The sequence below is a fragment of the Marmota flaviventris genome, chromosome 3, assembly GCF_047511675.1.
Source record: "Marmota flaviventris isolate mMarFla1 chromosome 3, mMarFla1.hap1, whole genome shotgun sequence".
Lineage (NCBI taxonomy): Eukaryota > Metazoa > Chordata > Mammalia > Rodentia > Sciuridae > Marmota > Marmota flaviventris.
In genome coordinates, this window is record NC_092500.1 from 70,326,851 (window position 1) to 70,346,162 (window position 19,312).

Here is a 19,312-nt window from a genome sequence, read left to right on the forward strand (position 1 = left end):
AAGCAGTGGAGGCCAGCCTAGGGAGTCTTATGACATCACTATTAGAAATCTCATATTCCAAATTAGTTGCAAGTTACCAAATAAAGCTCATTTATAAACTGATTGCTACATTCAATGGCTAAGAGTAATTACAAATTTGATTTCATAATGAAAATTAAGACTTTTACATGTATAAATCTTGAGTTGGAAGGATGGACATATTTACCATATGCTATTCTAATCTGTTTAACAATCCTATTGAAATGAATGTATACTTAAATCTTTAAATAGACTAAATTTTGAATATATTAAAAATGGTATTAAGTAATTTCTTATATTTTATAAAATAGTAAAAAAATTAAAATCCATGTTTTCTTTATAGCAAGTTATAAACAATGAAAACAATACTTATTGAAGAACTGTTAAATGATTAGATAAGACTGAACTTTACTAGAAAAGTAAAAACCATGTCATCATACTAGTATATCAATTCATAATTTCTCAAAAATAGTGCAATGTCTGACAAAATAAACCACAAAATTGACATATACAACTTTTCAGCATTATTGTTATTCTATACATTAGACTTTTTTCAAGGAAAGTAATAAAAGGATATACTAATTGAAAACCATGTATTATTATTAATAAAAAATACATTATTTAATTGAAGTGTTGATTAAAACGCTCTGAAAAACTTTTACTTTTTTCAAAGAAACATAAGATCCAACATGGGCATTTCTACTTCCAGAAATGACAGGTCATTTAGACCCATCTTCTCACTGAGAAAAGCAGATATTATATAAAAATGTATTTTAAAAATTATCCAAATGCATCAGAGAATGACAAAATAGTGATGGCTTACTGGATCAAGAGATGAGAAGACAAAAATTCAGAAAGGTAAACACACCACTCAGAACTATATTTAACTGGAGAAACATTGTGAAAAAGGTGAGTGAATCTGAGTAGTATATTTGACAGCCTGAAGTGAGAAATAAACACAAAAACTATTTTTACTATGACCCTAAAAATTTATGCTCCACTAGTAAAGGCAGAACAGAGTCTTGTAAACACTATAGATTCATTTTGACTCATCTAGGAAGCTCAGAAAATTTTAATCACTGAAAATGTATGAAGGTGATCCCAGATTGCTAAATGACCCAGGATCTTTGTTCCAAGCAATCTATGCAAAACAAAACAAAACAAAAAACCCTCTGGAGAAAGACAATATTATTTCAGTTCTCAAATTATGTATATAAACAGTTTTCAGGCACAGTTCAGTATATAGAGACAAGAAAAACCAGAAGGCAACAGACAAAAGAGTCAACAAAAACAGAAACAAAAGAATGAAAAGAGACTCAAAGGCACTCCAGATACCATATTATTAAACACAGACTAAAATCCCAGGCAAGACTTTTTTAAAAAAATCCGTATCTGCTTATCACATGAAAGATTAAAAAACAAAGACAAAAACAATTTGTAAAGGCAGGCAGAGGAAAAAATTAGACATTTTCTTGAAAGGGGCAAGCATAGATATATCTTCAAGTATTCACTAGAAATAATGGAAACCAGAGGCAAGAGCATTAAGTTTTCACTGTGTTCTAAGAAAAAAAACCCAAAAATTTAACATTCAGTAGTCAGAGAATATGTCACTGAAAAGTTGAAACATTTCCTGATAATTAAAAACTCATTTTAAAAAATTTACCATCAGACATTCACTAAAAGGAATATTTCTCTTTAGGTAGGAGAATAATGATGCTGAATGAAGTAATGGAGATGATGAAAGTAATAACAAGACATAAAAAAAATATGCATTTAGAGTCATCCCTGGTCTAGGTTCCAGGACCCTGCAAATACCAAACCTGGGGATGTTCAAGTTCAAGTCCTTTGCATAAAATAGTGTATTATTAGCATATAACCTATCTATATCCTCCCATATACTTCAAATCATCTCTAAATTGCCTATAATATACAATTTAAGTTTTGTGTAAATAGTTATTATACTGTACTGTTTGAGGAATGACCGGGGTTGGAGGTATTTTCATGTTTCCTACACCATTTTTCCACAACCACAGTTCATTGAATAAACAGATGTAAAATTCTTGAATATGGAGGGGTGTGTATGTGTGTATGTGTGTGTGTGTGTGCGTGCACGTGCGTGCGTGTAAAATAATGTCTTCTGGGATTTAAATATAGACAGTATAAAAATAACACAATACTCGGCCAGACACAGTGGTGCATACCCGTAAACCCAACAACTCAGGAAGCTGATACAGGAAGATCTCAAGTTCAAACCCAACCTCAGAAACTTAGCAAGATTTTAGGCAACTTAGTGAGACCTTATCTCAATATTAATAATAAAAAGGGGTAGGGATATGACTCAGTAGTAAAGTGCCCCCGTAAAATTCAATCCCTAGTACAAAAAAGAAGATAAATACAAGACCATGACATGTATGAATCAGAGGCAGTGATACAATTAAAGTATTCTAGGTGTTTCAATTAGATATTTCAATTTCTGGAAGGGATAAAAGTACCAAGTATTTCATAAGACCATGACAAATGCTATCAGTGTAAATATATAAATATATAAACACATAAATGCACGCACATGCACACACACACACACACACACACAATAATAGATTAAAAAGAAACCCTCAGTTAATGCTAATGAGGTAAGAAGGAGAAAAAGAATATGATCAAGCTGAATGATAAAAATTCAAAACAAAACATTAGGTTTAAACCCAAATACATCACTAGTTGTGTTAAATATCAACAGACTAAGCACTTAAGTTAAATGACAAAGATCTCCAACTACATTTTAAAAACCCAACTATGTGCTATTTATCCAGAAAAATAAACATTTAAAATATAATCAATAACCAAATATAAGCTGATGTAGTTTTGTTAATATCAGACAAAACAAATTTGTTAGAGAAAAGGCAAATTTTATAATGATATTATTCAACTTACTAACAAAAAAGGATTCAACTCTCCTAGTAGATATAAACATTTCGACCTTGACCTTTTGGGGGAGAGTGGGGGAGTGTGTGTGTGTGTGTGTGTGTGTGTGTGTGTGTTGTGTGTATAAAGTGAAAGAACTAAAAGAAGAAATAATATAAAGCCAAAATTATCATAATCATTTTATTTTAAATATACCTCTCTTAGTTGAAAAAACAAAACCCAGTAAAATATATAGTTTTAGTTTACAAACTTGATATTAATGGACAAATTAGTTTGTCTATCTCAATAGTGGACATCATGATGTATTGGTCTTTATGTAGATTTTGTAATGGCTAAATTAAGCTAATTAAGATTTTGTAATGACTAAGCTAAGTTTACAAACTTGAATTAGTAAACTTTAAAACACTGCATTCAGTGTTACAATACAGAATATACTGACTTATATTTATAAAATACTTAAACATTTACTAGATATGGGGTCAAAAAATAAATTCAAATATAAGTGGAGTCACACATAATATGTTTTCTGACCACAGAACAAATAAATCAGATAACAAAAATAAAAAGATAAGGAAATCCTTACATGATTGGAAATTAGGAGGTGAAAGGAAGAAGAGACTGGGGTCCCACAATTTCCCTCAATCACCCAAGGACCCTCACTAGACTCCACCTTTTAAAGTCCCAGCATCTTCCAATAGTGCCTCCTCACTGGGTGCCAAGCCGTAACACGTGGGCTTTTGGGGGACATCCCAGATCCAAAGCCCAGCAGGCCGCTGCCTTCTAGACTCAGCTTGGTCCTGTGGCATCGAGCATGAGTGAGTCCGTCTGGTTTGGCCTGTCTGGGGGCTGGTGCAGGAGCCCAGGTCAAAGCGAAGGCCTCTGCCATCTTGGTGTAGGGCCTGCAGCCTGGCTCAGCTGATTTATCAGCTCCATAAGGCTCACAAAGAAGAAATAATAATACAAAGTAGGAAAACAGTTCAACTTTATAATAGATAAGAATATACAAAATGTGCAGAAACAAAATAAAAATAATATAGCTTCAAAATGCAAATATTACAAAGCAAAGATGAAAATTAAAGATAAGCAACCATTCAAAAAAGATTTTTAAAAAGGATATTAAATGCAAGAAAAGGAAATAGGTATAAAAGAAAAAAGCAGAAATGAATGAAGTAGAAAATACAAGATCAACAAAATCCAAAGTTTCTCAGAAAACACTAATAAAATTGATTACCTTCTGGTGACAATGATGGAAATTGGACAGCTAACAAACTAATAAAGAATGAAAAAGGGTACACCAACTATAGATACTATAGACATTACAATATTTGACAGTACTATAATTATTAAATAAATTAAATCTGTAATTGCAAACCTACCAAAAAAGAAATTCTAAACACTAGATGATTTCCTTGATGGTGGGAATTGTATTAAACATTTGAGAAATAAATTATCACCCTACATAAACTTTTCAAAAGACGACAAAAAATTAAAAGGCAAGTCACTTGCAAATAGTAATGAACTACAATCAAAATATGAGTTTTTACATGATTGCTGGTTACAATGTTATATCTTAAACAATAACAAAAAGAGCAAATAATTATATATCTAGGAATAAACTAAGAAAAATGCATAAAACTTTTACAAAGAAAATGACAAAACTTTACTGAGAGATCCTAATAAACAATTTAAAAATTTCTTGGGTTAGAAGGATAAATATTATAACGGTATCAGTTCTCCCCAAATTTAGTCCAAGTCATAATTCCAAGGTATTTTTGAACTAGAAGAACATAAGTTAAATCTATATTATATGAAATATGCAAAAAAAGCAAAGTTATAAAATCTTAAGGCATGAAAGAGGCAGAAGCAATTACTTGATTCCATCTCTTTTGCAACATCTGTGCCTTATTCATTGTTCCAAAACAAGTAAGGTGGATGGCATGCAGTAGGGGACACCATTTACTCAACTAAGCGGAATTTTTCCAGTCAGTAATTTATCCAGTTTATATTATTTCCACCAAAATTTGTATCCTATGGATACTCTGAGGTAAAGGTAAGAGGGAAGTAACATTCTGAACACAAATGTTTACTAAGTGTACAAATTAGGTGCTAAACAGATTTTAAATTTATTTTCTAGATTTAAAACTCCCTACCCACTAGTATTTCTTCATAAGCTATCCAAATATTGAAAGTATCCAAATATTGATCCCCTTTGGACCATTTAAATTTGTCTTTATAACATTTCGGTTCTCCTCAAAGGTATCAACACTAAGAAATCCAAATTTAACATACCCATAAATAAAGGATAAATGTACTGAGAAATTTTGATATTTTTATTTTTCACTGAGTACAAACACTATATTTAGAAATACATAAACAAATAGTTCTGTAAACAGAATATTGTCAGACAGCAAAATCCCTTGCCTAAGAACAAAATATGTAATTGGAAACAGAGTATTAAATCATCAGGTAGTAGGATATCCCATTCTAGTTTAATAAAACATAGTGATTATAAAACATTAAAATAGTTCATTTTTTAGTATATGTTGAGCTTGATATTACTTGATATATCCTTATATTTATGATATAAGGATATATCAAGTTACTTGATATATCCTTATATCATAAATACTTGGTTACTTGATATATCCTTATATTTATGCTTTTAAAATCAAGACACAAAAATATAAAATTACATAGAATATTATAGAAATACAATGATAACATTGTTTCTATAATCCCATTATGGACATAATTCTTTTTCCTTCCTTAAGATCACTCAGGAACATGGGTAAAGAGTGACCAGCAATAAAATAAAATATACAAATACACCATATAAAGACATGAGTATTTTCATTTTCAAGCAAAAACTTCACAAATGTTGTTCAGAAAATTGAGTTACTAGCAAATCAGAAACTGTAATTCAATATTAAAAGTCTGAATAGTATGTTCAAAATCTTCCAAAATGTCAAACCATGAAATAATTTACAAGTATATTTAAGTTGCTTCATTCTAGAAAACCTTCAAATTAAATGGTGAAGTTGTACACTTGTCTATATCCATAGACAGATACATAGAAACACGTATTTATGCACAAGTGTGCAACATATGCCCAATTCTTTTGGCAGAAAGAGTCTGATGGGGTCAGTGTCCATCTTGGATCAAAGAGCTATATGGTGAGGACCACAGAGTGCATACCACATTAGGCATGCCCACAGAACAAGAAGGCATGTAACTTACTGGCAGCCACCACGAAAAGTACTGAATTTAAACAATACAGCTTCCAAGTTCCAAGATATCTCTCTCTTTCTCTCTCTCTCTCTCTCTCTCTCTCACACACACACACACACACACACACACACACACACTCACACTCACACAGCATTTTTCCCAAACTGGCAAAAAGAGTAAAAATGACTTGGGGATAGTAGAAGGCCACTGCAAAAAAATTAACATTGTCTCATACTATGAAAAATCGTTTTCTTTGCTTTTAATTCCTAGTTTAACAAAATGAAAAAATCAGTTTGATGTTTGTCTTTCTTTGTTACTTCTTTGTAACTTTAATCTCTCCTTAAAAAAAAAAAAAACTTAACAAATGAGCTCATCGGTTACTTTTCATTCAATTGATTTTCTCTTCTTTCTGGTAGGCATTAAAAGTATTATTTAGATCTTAAACAGTTATTCAAGTAATAAGGGATCTAATATAAAGAAAAATAGGAAGTCAAAGTAGAGGAAGTCTGAGTAGAGATGACATAGTAAAGCAGTGACTAAAATTTCCACAGTAACAAAACCATCAAATTTTATCTGGGCATATTCGACCAGAGTAAAGAATACATTTTGTAGGCTCCTTATATCCAGGTGCAGCTATATGCCTAAATTCTGGACAATCTGAGATCTAAACAAAGTGATCTATGGCAGTTTCCAGAAATCCAGAAACTGTCCTTGAAATACATGAAAGTGCTCAACAAATTTCAATCCTATTTCTCACTGAAAATCCAAGCGACCACATAAGATTTAGCATTGTAATTTGAAAACAGTTTTAATGCAACATCATCTGCAGTTTATCAAGGAGATCACACATGAATTTAATTCCAAATTTGCTTTCTTTCAAAAAACTTTTCCTTTTTATTAAGGTAAAAAAATTCACATAACAAACACTGGGCATTGAACCCAGGACTTTGCACACCTTAGGCAAGTATTCTACAACTGAGTCACATCCCCAGCCGCAAATTAACCGTTTCTTTGAGGGAGGAACTGGGGATTGAACTCAGGGGCACTTGAACACTGAGCAACATTCCCAGCGCAATTTTGTATTTTATTAAGAGACAGGGTCTCATCCACCAACACGGAGACTTTCTACCGGTCCCGTTCTTAGTGCTCGAATGTCCCAACCTGAAGCTGAAGCCACCGCCCTGGGTGCACATGCCGTTGGCCATGACGGTGTACACTCTGATGGTGGTGTCTTATTTCCTCATCACCGGAGGAATAATTTATGTTGTTATTGTTAAACCACTGAGTGTTGGCTCTATGACTGATGAAAATGGGCATTAGAGGCCAGTAACTTTCTTGGCCTACAGAGTAAATGGACAATATATCATGGAAGGATTTGCATTCAGCTTCCTGTTTACAATGGGGGGTTTAGGTTTCATAATCCTGGACTGATCCAATGCACCAAATATTCCAAAACTAAATAGATTTCTTCTACTATTCACTGGATTCGTCTGTGTCCTACTGAGCTTTTTCATGGCTAGAGTATTCATGAGAATGAAACTGCCGAGCTATCTGATGGGTTAAGTGTCTTTTGAGAAGAAATCAGTGGATTCTGGATTTGCTCCTGTTGATGAAGTATTAAAGGCTGTACCAGTCCTCTACTACAAAATGTGGAAAAGAATAAAAAGCAGCAGTAAAAGTATCAAGTAAAAATATAGGAAGTATATGAAAGCTTGGACTAGAATTTCTTGGTATCAGAGACAAGTTTATCACAGTATTTTTTTCCTGCTGACCTGTTGTACCAACAATGTTAAGTGTCATTTTCTTAGTTTTTCATTTTGTAAATATACTGTTCTTGTAAAATTATAATACTGAATAAAAGTGATTACAACCCCCTTTAACATTTTTTTGAGATATTTCTGATTTTCAGAAGTTAATGTAAAATCAGGAAGCAAGATCTCTGAGAACTCTGGACTGCTGATCCGCTTCATTGATGGTGCTTTGCCTTTAAACAGTGTGTGGGATAGTACGTTATTTCACATATGTATGCAAGACTGTTTCCTCAACAGTAAGATGTATGAAAGGAGCAGAAATAAATAATTTTTCTAATAAAAAAGAGAGACAGAGAGAGAGCGAGCGAGAGAGAAAGAGACAGAGAGAGAGAGAGAGTCTCACTGAGTTACTTAGCGCCTCACTTTTGCTGAAGCTGGCTTTGAACTTGTGATCCTCCTACCTTAGCCTCCTGAGCCACAGGGATTACAGGCGTGCACCACCACACCCAGCTCCAAATTAACCATTTTTAAGTGTATAATTTTTTGACATCTGAAATATTCATAATATTATGCACCATTGTCTCCATCTAGTTTCTAAATATTTTCCTCATCCTAAAGGAAACTGCATCAATACCAGTCCAACTATAAATCTGCTTTATGTCCTTACATTTGGCTATTGACTCTAGTTTATATAAACTGAACCCTAAAATACATGACCTTTTGTGTTTAGCTTCTTTTATTTAGCACAATGTTTCTGAGGTTTGCCCATGTTGTAGCATGTCTTCAGAATATTCTCTTTTTATGACTGAATAATATTCTGTTATATGTATATACCACATTTGGCTTATTATCCATGCCTCAGCTGATGGATATTTTGGGTTTTTTTATACCTTTTGGCTGTTATGAATACTGCTGCTTTGAACAGACAGTTTAACCTATATGACAGCAGAATACATTCAATTCTTATTACACATGAAAAGCACAATTTTTCATATCTCTGGTTGTATACACAGTCTATTCACAACAATTCAAGTCTTCATACCTATACTTTGGATAATAATGATCATCACATTCACCATCATTAATAACCCCATGCCCCTTCCTTCCCCTCCAACCCCTCTGCCCTATCTAGAGTTCGTCTATTCCTCCCATACTCTGCTCCCTATGCCACTATCAATCGGCCTTCTTATAAGATTTGGCTTTTTGGGATTGGCTAACTTCATTTAGCATTATCTTCTCTAACTCCATCCATTTACCTGCAAATGCCATGATTTTATTCTCTTTTATTGCTGAATAATATTCCATTGTGTATATATACCACATTTTCTTTAACCAACAGATTAGATCACTTGGAAGAAAGAACGTCAGATAATAAAGACAAAGTATACAATCTGGAAAATAAAGTTGATCACATAGTGAAGAAACCATGAACAGAACATGCAAGAATGATGGGACAGCAACAAAAGAACAAATCTAAAAGTTCTTGGGATAGAGGAAGGCACAGAGTTTCAAACCAAAGGAATGCACAGTCTCTTCAATGAGATAATATCAGAAAATTTCCCAAGCATGAAGAATTAGAAAACCAAATACAAGAGGCTTGCAGGACACCAAATGTACAAAATTCAACAGATCAACACCAAGGCATATTATAATGAAAATGCCTAGCATACAGAATAAGGATAGAATCTTAAAAATCACGAGAGGAGTCAGATCACATATAGGGGGAGACCAATTCATATCTCAGCAGATTTTCAACCCAGACCCTCAAAGCCAGGAGACAGTGGAACAACAACATATACCAAGCTCTGAAAGAAAATGGATGCAAACCAAGAATCTTATATCCAGCAAAACTAAACTTTAGACTGTATGATGAAATAAAAATTTTCCATGATAAACAAAAGTTAAAAGTATACAACTAGAAAGCCTGCACTATAGAACATCCTCAGCAAAATATTCCAAGAAGAGGAAATGAAAAACAATGATGAAAATCAGCAGAGGGAGGGATCACACTAAAGGAAAATCTAATCAAAGGAGAAACAAAGTCACATTAAATACCAAAAATATACAAAAATGGCTGGGAATACAAATCATGTCTCAATAATAACCCTGAATGGCAATGGCCTAAACTCACCAATCAAAAGACATAGCCTGGCAGATTGAATAAAAAAAAAAAGACCCAACAATATGCTGCCTCCAAGAGACTTATCTCATAGGAAAAGACATCCACAGACTGAAGGTGAAGGGTTGGGAAAAATCATACCACTCACAAGGACTGTGGAAGCAAGCAGGGTTTCTATCCTCATATCAAATAAAGTAGACTTTAAACTAAAGTCAATCAAAAAGGATAAAGAAGGACACTACATACTGCTCAAGGGAACCATACAACAAGACGACTTAACATTTATAAATATATATGCTCCAAACAATTGAGCATCTGCGTTCAAACAAACTTCTCAAGAGCCAAACAGACCACAACACAATGATTCTGGCTGACTTTAACACACCTTTTCATCACTAGATAGATCTTCCAAACAAAAGCTGAACAAAGAAACTATAGAACTCAATAATACGAAGACTTAATTCACATATATAGAATATTTATTTCATCTTCAACGAGAATACATTTTCTTCTCAGCAGCACATGATTCTTCTCTAAAATAGAACATATACTATGCCACAAAGCAACTCATAGCAAATATAAAAAAGTTGAGATACTACCCTGCATTCCATCGGATCAAAATGGAATGAAATTAGAAATCAATGATAAAATCCATTTCAACACCTGGAGACTAAATAATATGCTACTGAATGATAAATGGGTTGCAAAAGACATCAAGGAGGAGATTTAAAAATTTTTAGAGGTGAATGAGAACAAAGATACAACATATTGAAATCATTGGGACACTATGAAAGCAGTTCTAAGAGGAAAGTTCATTGCATGGAGTTCATTCAATAAAAGAAGAAAAAGTCAATAAATAAATGACTTAACATTACATCTCAAAGCCCTAGAAAAAGAAGAATAAATCAACACCACAAGCAGCAGAAGACAGGAAATAATTAAAATCAGAGCTGAAATCAATGAAATTGAAACAAAAGAAACAATTGAAAAAATTGACAGATATCAAAACATTTCAAAAAGATCATGCACCACTATCAAGTGAGACTCATCCCAGGGATGCAAGATTGGTTCAACATATAGAAATCAATAAATGTAATTCATTACATCAATAGACTCAAAGATAAGAATCGTATGATCACCTCAATAGATGCAGAAAAACACCCCTTCATGTTTAAAACACTAGAAAAACTAGGGATAACAGGAACATATCTCAACATCATAAACGCTATCTAGGCTAAGCCTCAGGCCAACATCATTCTAAATGGAGAAAAATTGAAGGCATTCCCTTTAAAAACTGGAAGAAGACAGGGATGCCCTTTTTTTACCATTTCTATTTAACATAGTTCTTGAAACACTGGCCAGAGCAATTAGACAGATGGAAGAAATTAAAGGGATACACATAGGGAAAAGAAGAACTCAAATTGGCACTATTTGCTGATGATATGATTCTATACCTAGAAGACCCTAAAGGTTCCACTAGAAAACTTCTAGAACTAGTAAATAAATTCAGCAAAGTAGCAGGATATAAAATCAATATCCATAAATCAAAAGGCATTTCTGTATATCAGTGACAAATCGTCAGAAAGGGAAACCAGGAAAACTATCCCATTTATAATAGTCTCAAAAAATATATATATAATACATGAATCAAATTAATGAAAGATGTAAAAGATCTACATAATGAAAATTAAAGAACCCTAAAGAAAGAAGTCAAAGACCTTAAAAATGAAAAGATCTACCTTGCTCTTTGATAGGCAGAATTAATATTATATAAACGACCATACTTCCAAAAGCACTATACAGATTTAATGCAATTCTGATCAAAATCCCAATGACATTCCTCATAGAAATAGAAAAGGCAATCATGAAATTCATCTGCAAAAATAAGAGATCCAGGATAGCTAAAGTAATCCTTAGCAGAAAGAATGAAGCAGGTGGCATCACTATACCAGAGTTTAAACTATACTACAGAGAAATAATAACAAAATCAGCAAGGTATTGGCACCAAAACAGAGTGGTAGACCAATAGTACAGAATAGAGGACACAGAGACTAACCCAAAAAATTACAGTTATATTAGATAAAGGTGCCAAAAACATGCACTAGAGAAAAGATAGCCTCTTCAACAAATGGTGCTGGGAAAACTGGAAATCCATATGCAAGCAAATGAAATTAAACCCCTATCTCTCACCATGCACAAAACTCAACTCAAAATGGATCAAGGACTTAGGAATAAAACCAGAGACCCTGCATCTAATAGAAGAAAAAGTAGGCCCTAATCTCCATCATGTGGGAGTAGGCTCAAACTTCCTTAATAAGACTCCTATGACGCAAGAATTAAAATCAAGAATCAATAAATGGGATGGACTCCCAACTAAAAAGTTTCTTCTCAGGAAAACCATCTGTGAGGTGAATAGAGAGCCTATATCTTGGGAGCAAATCTTCACCCCTCACACATCAGATAGAGCACTAATCTCTGGGGTATATAAGGGTATATAAAGAACACAAAAAGCTAAGCACCAAAAAAACAAGTAACCCAATCAATAAGGTATATAAAGAACTCAAAAAGCTAAGCACCAAAAAAACAAGTAACCCAATCAATAAATGGGTCAAGGACCTGAACAGATACTTCTCAGAAGAGAATATACAATCAATCAACAAGATGAAAAAATGTTCATCATCACTAGCAATTTGAGAAATGCAAATCAAAACCACTTTAAGATTTCATCTCACCCCAGTCAGAATGGCAGCTACTATGAAGACAAACAACAAAAAGTGTTGACAAGGATGTGGGGGAAAAGGTACACTCATACACTGCTGGTGGGACTGCAAATTGGTGCTGCCAATAATGGAAAGCAGTATGGAAATTTCTTGGAAAATTGGGAATGGAACCACCATTTGACCCAACTATCCCTCTCCTCGATCTATACCCAAAGGACTTAAAAACAGTATACTACAGGGACACAGTCACATCAATGTTCAAAGCAGCACAATTCACAATAGCTAAACTGTGGAACCAACCTAGATGCCCTTCAATAGATACAGGGATAAAAAGAATTGTGGCATATATACACAATGGAATATTACTCAGCAATAAAAGAGAATAAAATCATGGCATTTGCAGGTGAATGGATGGAGTTAGAGAAGATAATGCTAAGTGAAGTTAGCCAATTCCAGAAAACCAAAAGTCTAATGTTTTGATATAAGGAAGCTGATTCATAGTGGGATAGGGAGAGGGAGCATAGGAGGAATAGCTGAACTCTAGATAGGGCAGAGGGGTTGGAGGGGAAGGGAGAGGACATGGGGTTATAAATGATGGTGGAATGTGATGATCATTATTATCCAAAGTACATGTATAAAGACACGAATTGGTGTGAATATACTTTGTATACAACCAGAGACATAAAAAATTGTACTCTATATGAGTAATAAGAATCGCAATGCATTCCTCTGTCACATATAAATTTTAAAAATAAATAAATAAACTGAAGTATGTTTACTTAAAAGAATCATTAAAAAACTGCAGAAAAATGAACATTTTAAAATAGTAAAACCAAGTCTACATATACCAGGAATTGTAAATAATAACTATTAATAAATGTTAGAATTTATAAACCAATAGGATTTTATTTTTAAAATTTGAAATATATGCTATTTATAAGATAATTTATAAGTATGAAGAAAAACTGAAAGGGATGGAAAAAGCTTTATCTGTTTCATTGTAACTGTATGAACTGGTAACTAAAATATTAATAAAAGGTAAAGTAAGTTTAAAACAATATTATTTGGTTTAAGGAAAGTCACTATATAATGATGAAAATTTCGATCACTAGAAATATACAATAGCTCTAAACTTGTAGGCCCTAATAAACTGCCTCAAAATATTAAAGGAAAAGTCATTAGGAAAAAAAAAAAAAACAGAGAAAATGAGAGATCCACCATTATAAGGAGAGATTTCAATACATAAATTTGTTGGCACTTCAGGCAAACAAAGTAATAAAGTTATAGAATAGTACAATGATTATCAACCTTAACCAAATAGATATATTTAAAATAGAAGTTACATATTCTTCTTAATTACATGGAGGTTATTCATAAAAGTTGACCATACATTAGGCCATAAAGTCTCAACCAACATCAAAGAGCTAATATTACATAGACTACATCATTGACCGCTATACAATTATATTAGAAGCCACTTTAAAAATGATAATTATCGGCCCAGTGGAAGACTTACAAATCCTGCAAGGAACCAGTCTGAGGTCTCATGGATAAAATATAATCCTAAATGTACAACAATCTTCCACCAGGCAAAAAAAAAAAAAGTAGAAGCAATAGCAGCATGTACCATTATACCCAGGGGATAGTTGAATAAAAGAGGATAATGTTCTCTGCTGAATTAAAAAAATCATATATTGTCAACTCACACTTAAGAAATGAGGAAAATGATACTAGAGATAGTTTTATAACCAGGATTTGAATCCACACTACCTATTTACAGAATCTAGAAATTTAATAACTATTTTGAGATTCTGGTGGGCAATTAATAAATATTTGTCAAATGAGTAACAGTTTATCAGGCTTGTTTGAATACAGACCAGAATTGATTAAGAGAAAATAAACAGATTAATTTCCTTCCCCCCACCTTTACTCCTAAAGTACAGTTTTATTAGTAATATACAATGATCCAATCTAGGGGCACCAGTCAGTGGCTATAGCATATTAACAGTAGAAAAATCAATTAGTAGAGCAGAAAATTCAAATGAAGTGACCACAAAAACTAAACAATAATACTTTTTGAGGCATGTTACTCTGACTTCATTTTTAGGATGACAAATCCTTTTGAAACATCAGGTTAAATAGTTAAGCATAACATACATGGTCTTAAAAGGAAACTTCTTTAGGATATCTACTTACACTCTCATAAAAATATTGCCTTTAAGTTTAAATTTATTTTCTTTAAAGTTAGTTTTCAAATAACAGGTTGAGATATGTTGATTTTCTTTTCTTCAGAATTCCTTCTCTGCTTAAAAAAAAGTGCTAGAAACCTTTAATTTGAGGAACACAAAAGAAAACTAATTTCCTTGAAACTTTTCACTATGTGGATATTGTAAATTCTTGTATCCTGAGCAAATGGTGGGAGGGGTGGGGAATAACCAAAGGTTTCCAATAAACTGTTTCTTTCATGTCTTAATACTTCTTTGGAAAAGTACTATAGTCAGTTAATTGCTCTTGATTACAAAAAGAAATCACTTTATAGAGAGGAATAAAAACTACATACAGTAAGAATTGTAGTCTTCATTCAACAGCAGTGTTGTGATAGAAGGTCGTGAAATAGAAGACACAATAGAATGCCAAAACATTCCTCCAATCCAATGGAAACATTATGGCCACTGTCCAACACCTCCCTATCTGTCCCACCTTGCCCCCCAGTCTCTGGTAACCACAATTCTCTAAACTTTCCACATCTAATTTTTTTATTCCATATGTGAATGAGATCAGCTGGTATTTGTCTTTATGTACCTGGTTCATTTCACTTAATGTGCTCCAGGCTTTAGATTCTCATAAATGATAGAACTTCATCATTTTTTACAGGTAAATCCTATTTCTTTGTTTATACATGTTTGTTTATACATTCATGTATAAACAATATTTATTTATGTATACATGTTTCTTTATCCATTCATCTGTTGATGGACAGTTGGGTTGATTCCACATGTTATCTATTGTGATAACATAGATATAACATATTTATTCTGCAATAAACAGGGGAGGCAGGTGTTTCTTTGAATACTGATTTGATCTCTTTTGGATAAAATGAATAGTGGGATTTGCTGGATAACAGTAGTTCTGCATTTATTTATTCATTCATTCATTCATTTATTTTTCAGGAACTTCCATACTGTTTTCCCTAATGGCTATACTAATTTACATTCCTACTAACAGAGTATGTGTTCCCCGTTTCTCCATGCTGTCATCAGCATTTATTTTTTTACTTTGATATCAATCATTCTACCAGGTATGAAGTGCTATCTCATTGTGATTTGCATTTCCCTGGTGACTACTGATAGTGAACATTTTTTCATACACTTCCTGGTTTTTTGTAAAATGTCTACTCATGTCCTTTGCTCATTTTTTTTCAATTGGGTTTTTTAACTATTGAGCAGTTTTAGTTCTTTATATATTTTGGATATTAGCTCCTTATCACAGGTATGATTTGCAATATATTCTTCCATTTTGTAGGCTGTCTTTTCACATTGCTGATAGTTTCCTTGACTATGCAAATGTATTTTACTTTAATGTTATCCCATTTGCCTATTTTATCTTTTGATGACTGGGCTTCTTGGACACAAAAAATTTTTGCCCAGGTCAATATAATGGAGGTGTTCCTTTGTTTTCTTCTAGAACTTTCACAGTTTCAAGTCTTACATTTAACTCTTCAATCCGTTTTGAGCTGATTTTTATATACAGTGTGACAGAGGTTTAGTTTCATTCTTTTACATATGGATATCTAGTTCTCTCAGCACCATTTATGGAAAGCACTATCTTTTCTCTATTTTGTGTTCTTGTGGCTGTTTATGTGAATACCATATTATTTAGATTACTACAGCTTTGTAGTCTATTTTGAAAATAGACTTTTTCCTTTGTGTTCAAGATTATTTTGCCTATTAGAGAGATCCTTTACAGATCCAGAAGACTTTTAGGAAAGAGTTTTCTATTTCAGTGAAAAATGCCATTGGAATTTTGGTAAGAAATTGGATTGAATCTGTAGGTGACTTTGGGTGTATGAACTATGAACAATTTTTATAATATTAGTTCTTCCAATCTATGAACACAGGATATCTTCCCATTTATTTGCATCTTCAATTACTTGAATAAATGTGTTAAATTAGTTTTCAGTATTCAGATCTTCTACTTCTGTGGTCAAACTTATTCCAAAGTGGGGTTTTTATTTTTTAGGGTTTTTTTTTTTGTTTTGTTTTGTTTTATTTATAATAGTTATACTTCATTAAGGGTATAATTCAATGCTGTGAATTTTTACGTGTTGATTTTGTATTATGCCACTCTATTGAGTTCACTTATTAGTTTCAACAGGTTTTTGGTATCATCTTTACAGAAATTTCTATAAGATAATGTTGTCTGCAAACAGAGACAACTTCTTCCTTTCCAATTTGGATGTCTTTTATTTCCTTCTTTTATGGAACTGTTCTGTAAATGTAAGAGGCAAGAGTAGTATCCTTATTTTGTTCTTTACCTTAAAGGAAAGGCTTTAAACTTTTCACCACTGAATATGGTGTCAACTATGGGCTCATCATAAACCACCTTTACAGAGTTGGGGTACATTCTTATCAGACCTAATTTGTTGAAAGTTTTTAACATGAAAGGATATTGAATCTTGTCATGTACCTATTCCGAACCTATTGAAATCATCATATGGTTTTTGTCGTTCTGTTAAAGTGCTGTATCATATTTATTGATTTGCATATGATGAATTCCAAGGATAAAATCCACTTGATCACAAAGAGTGGTCCTTTTAATATGCAATGGAATTTGGTTTGCTAGCATTTTGTTGAGGATTTAAGCATGTACATTCATCAGGGAAATTAGTCTGTAATTCTCTTGTAGTGGCCTCTATGACTGGTATCTGCATAATGCTGGTCTTATTCAATGAATTTGGAACATTCTCTCCTCTTCAGGTTTTTTTTGTTGTTGTTGTTTAGGTTTGAGAAGGGAATTTCATTAACTGTTTGGTAGAATTTAGCAGTGAAACCATCAGCTCATTGGCTTTTTTTTTTTTTTTTTTGATGAGGCTAGTTTTGGGATTTTTTTTTTGTGTATGTATATGTGTTTGTTCCTAATTTTTTGTTTTCCTGATTCAATCTCCTTCCTCTTTATTGATCTGATCATATTTTCCATGTCTACATGATTTGGGCTTGGTAGATTGCATGTGTCTAGGAATTTATTGATTTATTCTGGATTATGCAATCTTCTGGCATATACTTGTTCACAGTAATGTTTTCATCCTTTGCATTTCTGTAGTATAAGTTGAAATGTCTCCTCTTTCATTTCTGATTTTCTCTGTGTGTATGTCTTCATTTTTGGTCTTAGTCTGCTAAAGTTTGTAGATTTTTTTTTTTTAAACAACTCTTTTCTTGATCATTTCTATTTTTTCTCTATTTTATTTATTTCTTCATAATCTTTATTATGTATTTCCTTCTAAGTTTGGGCTTAGTTTTTACTTTTTCCAGTTCTTTGATGGGAATCTACTTTTGATTTAGGCATTTGATTGTTATAAACTTCCCTCTTAGAGCTGCTTTTGCTTAATCATGTGTTTCTATTTTCACTGTTAAGGTATTTTAAATTCTCCTTTTAATTTCTTCTTTGATCCACTGACTCTTTAGGGCATACTGTTTAATTTATATTTAATTGTGAATTTTCCAAAAAATCCTATTACTGATTTCTAGTCTCGCACTATTGTGGCTGGAAAAGATACTTAAGAAGATTTAATCTTCTTAAATTCATTAAAATTTGTTTTGTGGCCTAACATGATTCATACTGGGGAACCTTTCATGTCCACCTAGGAAGAATGTTCTGTACTGGTTTGTTAGGATGATTTGATTTAAAGTATTATATAAATCCAATATTTGATTTTCTTTCTAGATTATCTGTCCATTGTGAAAGTGGTATACTGAAAATTTCTAGTCTTACTGCATTGCAGTCTAAGGTAACTGAAGAAGGCATGTTGAAGGCCAAGACAGGCTGAAAGCTAGGCCAAAAGCTAGTCCTCTCACACCAAAAAACAAAGTTATAAATGGCCAAAGAAATGTTCTTGAAGGAAATTTAAAATGCTACTCTGGGGAACATATGAAGGACAAGATAGTAGAAGAAACTTATTACTGACAGGGACAAAATGTGAATTGCTGAATAAAAGATCAAACCAGCCACAACATTACCTAATCCAGAGCAAGGCTCCAATTCTCTTCAATTATGTGAGAGCTGAGGCAGGCATAGAAGAAAAGTTTGATGCTCAAAGAGGTCAGTTCATGAGGTTTCAGTCTTTTCAACATGAAAGTTAAGATGAGGCAGCAAGGGGTTTTACAGAAGCTGCAGCAAGTTATCCAAAAGGTTTATATAAGGTGATTATATGGTTACAGATTTCAATGTAGACAAAGTAGCCTTGTACTGGAAAATATCATTTAGGACTTTCATAGCTAGAGAGTAGAAGTCAATACCTGACTTCAAAGCTTCAAGTGACAGGCTTACTCTAGCATTAA

The 19,312-nt window shown here is 32.9% G+C and overlaps 1 protein-coding gene and 1 pseudogene across 1 annotated transcript in view; one reads left to right on the forward strand and one right to left on the reverse strand.

Annotated features, from left to right (window-relative positions):
• Nucleotides 1–19,312, reverse strand: part of Arid2 (AT-rich interaction domain 2) — a 180,652-nt gene that overhangs the window by 98,705 nt on the left and 62,635 nt on the right. The gene's annotated exons all lie outside the window — the stretch shown is intronic.
• On the forward strand, nt 3,752–7,731 carry LOC114091616 (oligosaccharyltransferase complex subunit OSTC-like; annotated as a pseudogene).